This window comes from Varroa jacobsoni, unplaced genomic scaffold (assembly GCF_002532875.2).
Source record: "Varroa jacobsoni isolate VJ856 unplaced genomic scaffold, vjacob_1.0 scaffold_409, whole genome shotgun sequence".
Lineage (NCBI taxonomy): Eukaryota > Metazoa > Arthropoda > Arachnida > Mesostigmata > Varroidae > Varroa > Varroa jacobsoni.
The window spans coordinates 74,264-84,008 of record NW_019213311.1 but is presented as its reverse complement, the minus strand read 5'-3'; the positions used below and the strand labels follow the sequence as shown (position 1 = coordinate 84,008).

Here is a 9,745-nt window from a genome sequence, read left to right as displayed (position 1 = left end):
CAAGCGATTATTTAAATGATCGTAATCCATACACACACCGATTTAAAGAAATCTCAACGTCAGAGTTTGGACAATAACCCATCATTATACGAACGAGGCTGTGCTTATCTGGCAGCGTATCTAAGTACTGCCATCGGCGTTGCGTGAGCTGTTGCTATGATACAAACCAAGCTTTATATTTGTGATCCTTGTCGGCGGTTCCTATCGCCGTTGTCATTTTGTAACAGCTGTTTTTTTTCTGTGAGACACGAACGCTGTTGCCATTTTATACCATTATTGGCCCTCGTTGCTCGAAAAAGGTCTATAAAAACTAACTAAATACCTCATCAAGTGGAGACAAAGTTGATTTTTTTAATTAACGGTTTTTGTTCAGTCTTCATTCAGGGGACCGTCTATCTGACGTCACTGAAGGGTCGACTCGAAACAAGAACTCATTAGCCTAGTATGACACATGCTTTTACAGCTAAATAGGGCTCTGTCGTCTGCTAGTTACTTACGATCAAGTATTGATCAATTAAGTTGAGTAAATTACTTGGAGAAAACTACACAAAGGTTCGTTGGCAGTGTACTAGAATTAAGCGCAAGTGTTATAATTGCGCATATACCGTTGAAAATACTTACGAACAACGTTTCGGGAAGCCTAGAACATCAATAGGCTTCCAAGCAGCCAGGACGGAACAATTGGATTGCTACAGTGGAAAATCTCAAAAATCTATAAGAGTCGTAAGTTTATCATCTGTAAATGTCCATTACGCATCAGATAGACATGTTGCATTGTAACATTCATTCGTGCTATCAATGAAAGATGGGCAAAAACAATTCTGTGAACAATATTTGAAGAGAGTACGCAGCTGTCAGGGGAGATTGTTTAGAACGATAAAGCTGCATAAAAATTAAATGGGACGATTAATTAACATAATTGCATTTGTCTGGCAACTATAAGTCCGTTTGTCAGGCAGAAACTGGATTTATCAGGAGATACTGTGTAGTGCGGCATTTCAAACAAAGGACTAATTACGGTAGACCTTTCTTTGGTGATAGCACGGTAACCGGTGCCAGTTACTTAAATTTAGTGCAAGCATTTTTTTACTGATGAAGACAGTGAACCTTATTTTCAGCAGGGCCGAGCGCCTACGCACTATAATTATGATGTAAGAACGTATCTTCATGAAACACTTCGAAACAACGGAGTCGCACCAAGAAGTTCCAAAGGATACCATGCCCGTTCCTCACACCCAACGCCAATGGGCTACTACTTATAGAAATACCTCAGAGATAAAGTCAGAAAAACAAAAACCACTGAAAAATTTAAAAGCCGCAATTAAGGAAAAAAGCACTACAAAACCAAATTAAATATTTGTGCATCAATATCCAACCGTCGTTAGCTGTGTATTGCCCAGAACGGTAATCATTTTAAACATCTGCGGTAAGAGGAAAAGTTATTATTTTCATGTAGGTCATTTTGCGATTTAAATACTAATTATTCGTAAAAAAACCCAAGTCATAATCATTCAAACTGTGTATACTTTTTTTGGGATACCCATATATGTATATGTATATATATATATATATATATATAGCGCCATGCAGTTGTTGTCAGTAAATGATCGCAGTGCCCGCTCTCTATTCCAAGATACATATTTTTACAAGTTCATGATACAAACCAACGCCTGCGTCTAGAGGCTTTCATTTTGCCGATTTGCTTAACGAGACTTTTCCATCCGAAAGTGTTCGGCCCTGTTGCCACAAGATCTAAAGATGTTTCCGATTGTTAGATGGACGAGCACGATGTATTGTGGGGTGGGCTCGAAAATGGGTGACAGTTTCGAGACCTTTTTCAACCGAGAATACGTACCAGTGAAGAAGTACTTGCTTTATATTGGGCGCTGCTAGCTTGGGCGTCGCAATATGACGCAGTTAGTTTCGACGATGATTTCAACTGTCACTCCGAAAACGATGTCGCCTGCTTCTCTTCACGGTTTCTCTTTATAATGTGTAGAATACCCGGGTATGGGGTACCATTCCAGGGGGCGAGGCCTATACCTAACGCTGCGGTACATTTGTGGAAATACTTACGTGAAAATATGCACTTACGCAATATCTGTCTATGCGACTCCTACTATTCAATAATAATGTTAATCGTTTTTCGAAAATTGACCGGGCGTATGACTGATACTGGGGTACGAGCAGCGCCGCAACTCACACGATTTTTGCGAAACAGAGTACCGTTTATCGCCCAGCTCCGACGGTCAATAAGCCTATGCACAGACAGGACATCCTAAGACAACTAAGAAGAAAATAGGCGTCGACCTCGTGCGTACAATGCACATATTTTCAACTGACGTTCGAGCCAGGCGGAACTGCCCTATATAATACGATGGGCTCCATCAGCGTTCGGACCATCGGCATTTGATCGCCTCTGTTGAGGTGTGTGTCGGGCGTCTGACTTATAAGCATGAAGTTTCGACTTCGATCCGCAAGTGAAATTTAGAGATTTTTTCAAAATAGTCTAGTTCCTAATTTCCGCTCGATGCGCAGTTGCGTTTGACAAGTTTGAGCGTCATGACACGCTTTGTTGGCCGCCAACATGTTCCACATCGCAGCAACATATATCTGCTCGTTTATATCGATGTTTGTATTAAAGTAAACTCTTTACTGCAAACAATGGTATCGAAGGGAACGCAAGTAATGGACACATACACCTGCAAATGTTGTTCTATATAGGAAACCGTATCAATTTTGCAGTAAACTGATTGAATAATCGTCTACAAGACACTGATATATGAAATATAGAGAGGTTGAGGTGCAAAGTAAAGCGGTACAAGTGGTTCACGAACGGCAGTTATACCCACAGCGGCAACAGTATCGCTTCTACAGGTGGGCCGCGTATTTCCAGAAAAAATGTGAGACGCGTCGGCATGTTATTTGGCGTAAACATTCTTTAATTAGCTCTGAAAATAGAGACGCCAAAAAAACTAACAAATACTTTATAAAATAGAATTGCGTTAATCGCTGTTATAGGCAGGTGTACAAAATCATCCTACAAACTCTAAAAAAGTCGATGTCAAATCAGTCAGGGCTTCACAGGGTTGGTTTACTCTATCGGTTCATTCAAAAGCTACGTCTGGCCGAGAGTGGATACCAAAGATAATCGGTTTGTGAGGCATCGTCCGGTACAAAGTCGTTACGTCAAACGTTAGAGGTCCGCATTTCCATCTCCGACGGACGGTCTATACGAAAGACGACATCTTTTTCTAAAGCTGAGCTTCTTTATTTCTCAATTTTTTTCTATTACTGAGTTTTTTTTTAACAAGAACGAAAACAATTAACTGAGTTCATCTACCTGTGACAGCGCAGTCAACATACGTTTTAAAAAGGAAAACGCGACTGTGGGATGTTACACATAGGATATGCAAGACCAAAAGATCGCTAGTGCCACCTGTCTTCAGCGCCGAAATAAAAAAAATTCGAAATTGCAGAAGCCAGCCGCTATCAGCGGTAATATGTGATATTCCTTTTTATGGCTTTTGCATTGCTGAGTTACCAGCTGCCGGTGAAACGCGTAGTGACCAAACGGCTCCTTTCTCAGTTAAAACTAGCGCTCTGGATGATTTTCTCTGTCTCTGTCTGCGTTGTTAGCGATCAGTCGATTGATACACACTGACTGGTCCGACATCGATCTTCTATTCCAAACCCGCGAGATGTACAATACTCATACGTTTCAATACAGGTACAGAACAATGTGCCAGAAATTTTAAATTGAAACAGAAACAGAAGTTGAGTGGGTAACAAAGCGGCGATTTGTAGGGATACGATTTGCTTTTTCTGTGTACTTCTTTCGCGTGTCGATAGCGTTGCTCAGTTTGTCAGCAGAGCAGAGAGTGTTCCGATCGGTATCGAGAGGCAACGCCTCTTTTCGGCGGGAAGATGGGAGGGAAAAACCTCATATACAGAGATTAGTGATGGGACATGCCCCTTACTGAAGAAGGCAACAGCTAGCAGGAAGCACACATCAATGCACAGTAAGTTCTGTAGTATCAGTAGGACAATGAAATCTCGAAGAAAGTTCGCAGAACGAGGAAGCCGGCAGATGCTAGCGCCAAGCCGGTGCACTATCGAGATGCACGTATTATACAGAAGGCTTTTGCACTGCAATAGAATAGGCCTCTTTCTCCTTGAGTACAATTTTTATTGGGAAAATGCTAAATCGACCATTTACACGCATCGACATATTCACCCGGTAGTGGTGTCTGTGGATTAATGATCATACTGAAATGCGATTTGAATGCAGTATACTATCGGATTATCGTATCGTTTGGCGTATCGATCGACATACTGAGAACAGCAGCGTAGCCGTCTTTGTTGTCTTGTTGACTCGCTGATGGGTCCCAAAATTGAGTTGTTGTTAGTTTCAATCGTGGTGCGTTTATCATTTCGTAACGATCATACCACTATTGGTCGCCGACTGTGGCAGCGTACACAGCGATGTTTCTTTGCCTGACTTTCTTCTTTGATACCCTCCCTTCATACCAGACACGTCCGAGGCCAGCTAACACAGCAGTTAGGCAAGCAGCGGGGCAGATCGTGCCAATGGTCCGCGAACTGATTGTACGACAGCACGGTCCGTACCAGCTCACCGATCTGTCGGGTGCTACCGGCTAGCTTGACTCCACAGATCTCGTGGCGATCGTCGATATAATCATCATCATCATCGTCCTACTATATTTAGCATAATCATCATAATTTTCAGTGATGACAGATGCGCGCATTCGGCGGTGTACTTGGCGTGAAGTTCAATGCAGTGATGGCGGCAGCAGAAACCGTTTTTGACCCAGCCAAAGTCGACACTGCGCCGTCACACAGCAGGTTGATCGGGCAACGGGCATCGATCAGCTTCTAACCACGGTCACCATGCCTCGTCTTTTTCCCTCGTTTCCGCCAACCACAACACCACTGCGCATTTCGTTTGTTGATTCTGTGACCGTTAGGTTGTCCGAATTCGTCATGACTGTCGTCACAACAGAAACGTTTGTTTGGGCGTTTGACATGAAAGTATGGGGGACTGAAGACGATGGCACGGATAGCCTGAGGATTGAGGCTGCGGTGGATCAATCGGACATTTGTGGGCTGCAGGAGTTGACTAGAACCGAACTTATTCGACAGCGACGCTGAGTGCCTGTGGACAATCGTCAATTGAACAAACGAGCTCCGCCTAAAACTGGTACGAGATCAAGTTTCGATGATAGTTCTTCCGATCAACCCCAAAAAGGCTGATTAGTGATTGTTATGCGCCCACATATAACGCAGCGTGGTCGGTAAGTTGATGGCGAACGCTATCGGGAATTATGGCTCACTAAGACGCTGCGCAGATGGTGGCAGGCGCAAAAATCTCTGGTGACAATTTTGGCCTGTATGATCGCCCTCTAGCTCTCTGTACAGCGATCATCGAGGGTCAATTTGTCACACGGAATCAATTAGCCCTTTCACCGTTAATTATTTTTTACGTGCGCTTGAATATAGTATAAGAGAGGAGGTACTTACTTGGAGATTGCTGTTCTGTTTTGGGTTCGAAAAAACAAGGTAGGCGTTCACGTAATGAAGTAATACTACCGTAGCTAGTTCAGTTATTTTTACCTTTGTTGTTCTTTACGATGACGTGAGTCTGCAACTTATTACGTGTTGTATCAGTAATACACAAATCATATTAGAACCGGAGCCAACATGCTAACGTTGGCTTACGTTCTCCGTGGCGGGTGTTGTTTGCAGAAGTCAAAATTCTCTAATTAATCTTTCTGCTTAGAGACCATCACGGCATATGCACTATAGAAGAAGATAACGAGTGACCAAGGGCTGTACGCGTCTTCGTCGTCGTGGAGATGCATTCATCCCAGCTCTATAACATAAGGTGTCATCGTCGATTAACTCAGTACATATTGGCAGGATCCTAGCACACGATAGCCATTACCAATGTAGTGTAGCTAGGTGTGCATACATCGTAGTGTAAAGCGTTTGTCTGTCAGCGGTTAGTTGCGTCCTTAGCGGCAATAAACCTGAACGCGGGCAGCGTTTGAGAGGATGAGCAGACAACTAACGAGTTTTTCGTCTTTCTCTCTCTCTCTCTCTCTCTCTCTCTCTCTCTCTCTCTCTTTCCGACACTCTGCATTCTCTCTGTAACTGATTGTAGTCGCAGCTACCTATTTATGACTTGCTTTTGTTAGCGAATAATAGAATCACAGCGTGAGATGATGTTAAGATGATTAACGAGAAACGCGAACGATCTGATCCCTGTTCCCTATCGACAAGAGTGGCAGCAACAAATCAAAGATGAATTGCGTCCGCGTGCACTGTGGTACGGCCACCTCCCGCAGTCGACCAATCAGCACAACGGTCACGTAAATGTTGGCAGGGTGAAGAAGCCAGTCACCTATTGTACCTGAGTATCTCACTTGAACGGCCACCCTCCTGCCAACAACAAGTATTACGCGTCTCCTGGTGGAGGTTTACTTTTGGTGGCTAACAACATACCTTCCTACAATCCAGAATCCGCTATTCACGTGGCTTGGTCGGCCACTTTTGTCCGTGAAAATAATGTCCGCTTTCTTTTTCTGGTTACCGATTCTCGTTGTTTTGTTGTTGCTCTCTGATCTTCCGTTGTCGTATGCTATACCCCTTTTATGCTGTTATCGCTTGCGATGCGAAGGGAGCCAATCGGCTCTCAAGAGATTCGATTGAGCTTGTCATCAACTCTGTGCTTCATTTAAAGTCTGCGATCTGTTTGCATGATCACTGCATTATCCGTGTCCACTTCGGCGGCTTGTACTTAGGAAGTTCAACTATTAAAATACCAAGATGACTTGAACTTCAATTCAACCTCGACTAGCATAAACCTAAACCTTGGCTCTAGTCAGAAAAAACGTGAATTTTGATACCTAACTAAAGGCAGTATTGGATAACCCAGCGTGACGCCTCTAAGCTCAAGTCAATTTTAAATGACACCTTGAACGCTACTATAGCAGGCCACAGGCCTGCGGCCGTCATACCGCGAGGGCTTCCTTGTGCTAGCACAACTTCAACATGTGTAACAAATGAATCTTCCTACTTTCGCTACTGAACTGCAGCAGGCAATGGACTCTCCGCCAAGTCATTGTAAAATCGGCTTCGCCACATAAGGTGGTCCTCCAATGATTACTTGTCGCTTACCATCGAAGGTAAGTAATTAGATCTTAGCAATGCTTTAACGTGGAATAGTCTAGCTATTATTACCCTACACTTTTTTCCGCATCCCGAGAATAACCGTCTACGTTGGGTTCGACGGCCTTATCGTATAGTGACTGCGAAGAGATTTTTGTTGTTCATAAGCATTAGCCTGATGGGCTATGCAATCAAGGAAAGCCGTGCAGCATCTAAACATAGTAAGGGCACGCCTCGAAGCACTTGTGGTCCGTATCCTATACGGACACATACGAAATAGATCAGTGTAGATATATATACATATTGTTCACCGCAACCATATATACACCATCCTCCCCTCGTGTCTCGCTCGAGAACGCAAACCTTTAACTTGGCTTTTTATTTTGTAGATTTTATTAGAAAATGATATAAATAGCCTAATTTAATACCTTTGTGTGCCCGTAATTAGTAGCAACATTATCATTTGTCTCCGGGCCGTAATAGCATAGAACACATGATCATAGCTGTTTTGTCGCTATTTCGGGCCTGTGGTGACTGCTACCTGCTAATAATAAGCACATCGGCAAGAATTTCATAAAAAAAAAAGAATAAAGGGATGCTGATAGCTAAGAGTGCTATAGGTACCTATTGCTTCGTCACCTTGTTCTATAGCTTTCAGATGAGTATTGCTTATCAGCGTCTTCAGCGACTTCTAGTTTCGAATGCGGTACGAGATTTGCTGTAGATACCTCTGTACGACAAGTACCTGTGTTGTCGCTATTGGCCTGCTGCTGGTTCGCTTTCTGCGCTCAGTGGACAGGCGAATAAAAACCCAGCATAAAGCAGGAAAGCCTTGAGCAGCAAGAGCAAATTGAATACGCTGATAGACTCTCGCTGCTGTTGTTGCCGAGTGCTCCGTCTCCTGGAAAAATTGGACTTTCAAGCTTATCAAAAGCTTGTCAATACGTAAGACGCACATGTACATGCAGATGACATCGATGGCGTCATGGTATGACTCTCTAATGTCGTTTGACGAAGAAGGCGCGACGTACAGGCGTAGGCACAACGAGGAGGCAGAATAGAAAACAGCCGGAATGCTGCTGCCAAATCGAGGGGAACGATGGTCGTCATCACTATTGAGTGCTTATCAGCATTCTGACCGATTCTCTCTTTCTCTTCTCTACAATTAGGAAGAGAATAGCGGCTGTAGTTGTAGTTTGTTACGCAAAAACAACTTCGTCTATTTCGTTTTTATGCTCGCTCGACGAGGCAGTCAACTGTCAAATGTGATTAACTCTTTTTCCTTACGAGCACTCGTGTTCCTGGCCTAAATAACTATCCGTTTTGTCACGATCCCTTGAAGACGATGATGATTTGTCTACTGCCTCGAGATAACGCGCAAAAAAACTACAGCTAATCAATAGAAGATACCGAAGTGACAACAGGAATGTCGAGTGTCGATAACTAGAGTGTATACAAAGGGCGAACATCAAGCGATGCTGGAATTGGTAACGAGTGTTATTTTTATTAGCAGATCTAAGCTGTTCCCTAAAAAAGATAAGGCGGATAAATTAGCTAGAGGGACCGAGTAGATTGTTTATCGGAAAATAAGTCTTCTCGCGATTTTGAGAGTTTTTAAGGGTACCGGAGATATTGATGCTCTAACGATAGATAAAATTATTATTATTTCTTTCACATTACGCTAGTATAGGTCTGAATCCGAGTTGAACTCCTATCTAGACATAACAACAATGTGACGAAGTCATAAGACAATAAAATCGTTGGTCGTCGGTAAGTGTAGATAGCGTCGACGGCTATCATTATCATGCAAGCAGGACGGTTGATTATCAAGTGGATGGTGGGCTATAACAAGTCAGCGAATAATTTTTTTTGGGCAAGATGTTCATCATGACAGTATCAGGACCAAGTCACTGCCGGAATTCATCAGTTGCATTATCGAAACGGATTTTATGGTTTTATAATGACTCCGCCTCTCTCCGAACCGTAGAAACTCATTAGTCGCTCATTTGTCTCAGTTTTCGAACTGAAAAAGTTCTTTTTCTGCTGTTATTTTCAAAAAATCTACCGTCATCCCTGAAATACGGCCAACCAGCCACAGTAGCTGTTTTTGGCGATATGTCTGAGCAGGCAAAATCTCTACTCTACGGTTGTGCAGAGGGGCCGATAAGTAATACTGAATTGTTCGACGTACGATGCCCACATTGGTTCGACTCGACCTGCAGTTCGGCCTGCCGCTTCGACGCGGTGACGTTGTCTGCTAGAATGAAGTTTTAAAAGTAGAAATTAGTAACACAAGTTTTTCGTCATAAAGTCTCAATGATAATGTTGCCAGGTTAAGAAATCTTCATCGCGTTCTCTTAGCTTAGCCATGAAAGATCGGATGATTTTTTCCAAAAAATGTCAAAATTGTTGTAACCTCTTTAGTAACCGTGATGAAGAATGAAATATGTATATAGACCCTTTTTCTAGTGAATGTGTTACTATTATTATTATTCAGTGTACGTACAAGTTCATATTGAAAAGGTTACGCAAAGCTTCGCCTAAACGTAAAAAC

At 42.9% G+C, this 9,745-nt stretch overlaps 1 long non-coding RNA gene across 6 annotated transcripts in view; it reads left to right on the top strand.

Moving 5' to 3' along the window:
* The first annotated feature begins 217 nt into the window (after positions 1 to 217).
* Positions 218 to 9,745, top strand: part of LOC111260191 (uncharacterized) — a 34,852-nt gene continuing 25,324 nt past the window's right edge. Inside the window, exons 1-3 of one of the 6 annotated variants that reach the window (XR_015310941.1) lie at positions 218 to 723; positions 1,122 to 1,426; positions 4,534 to 5,221. This is a non-coding gene — a long non-coding RNA (uncharacterized LOC111260191). Of the gene's footprint in view, positions 724 to 1,118; positions 1,427 to 4,533; positions 5,222 to 9,745 lie in introns of all 6 variants that reach the window. The other 5 variants (XR_002680168.2, XR_002680167.2, XR_002680166.2 and 2 more) reach the window with 5 other exon arrangements.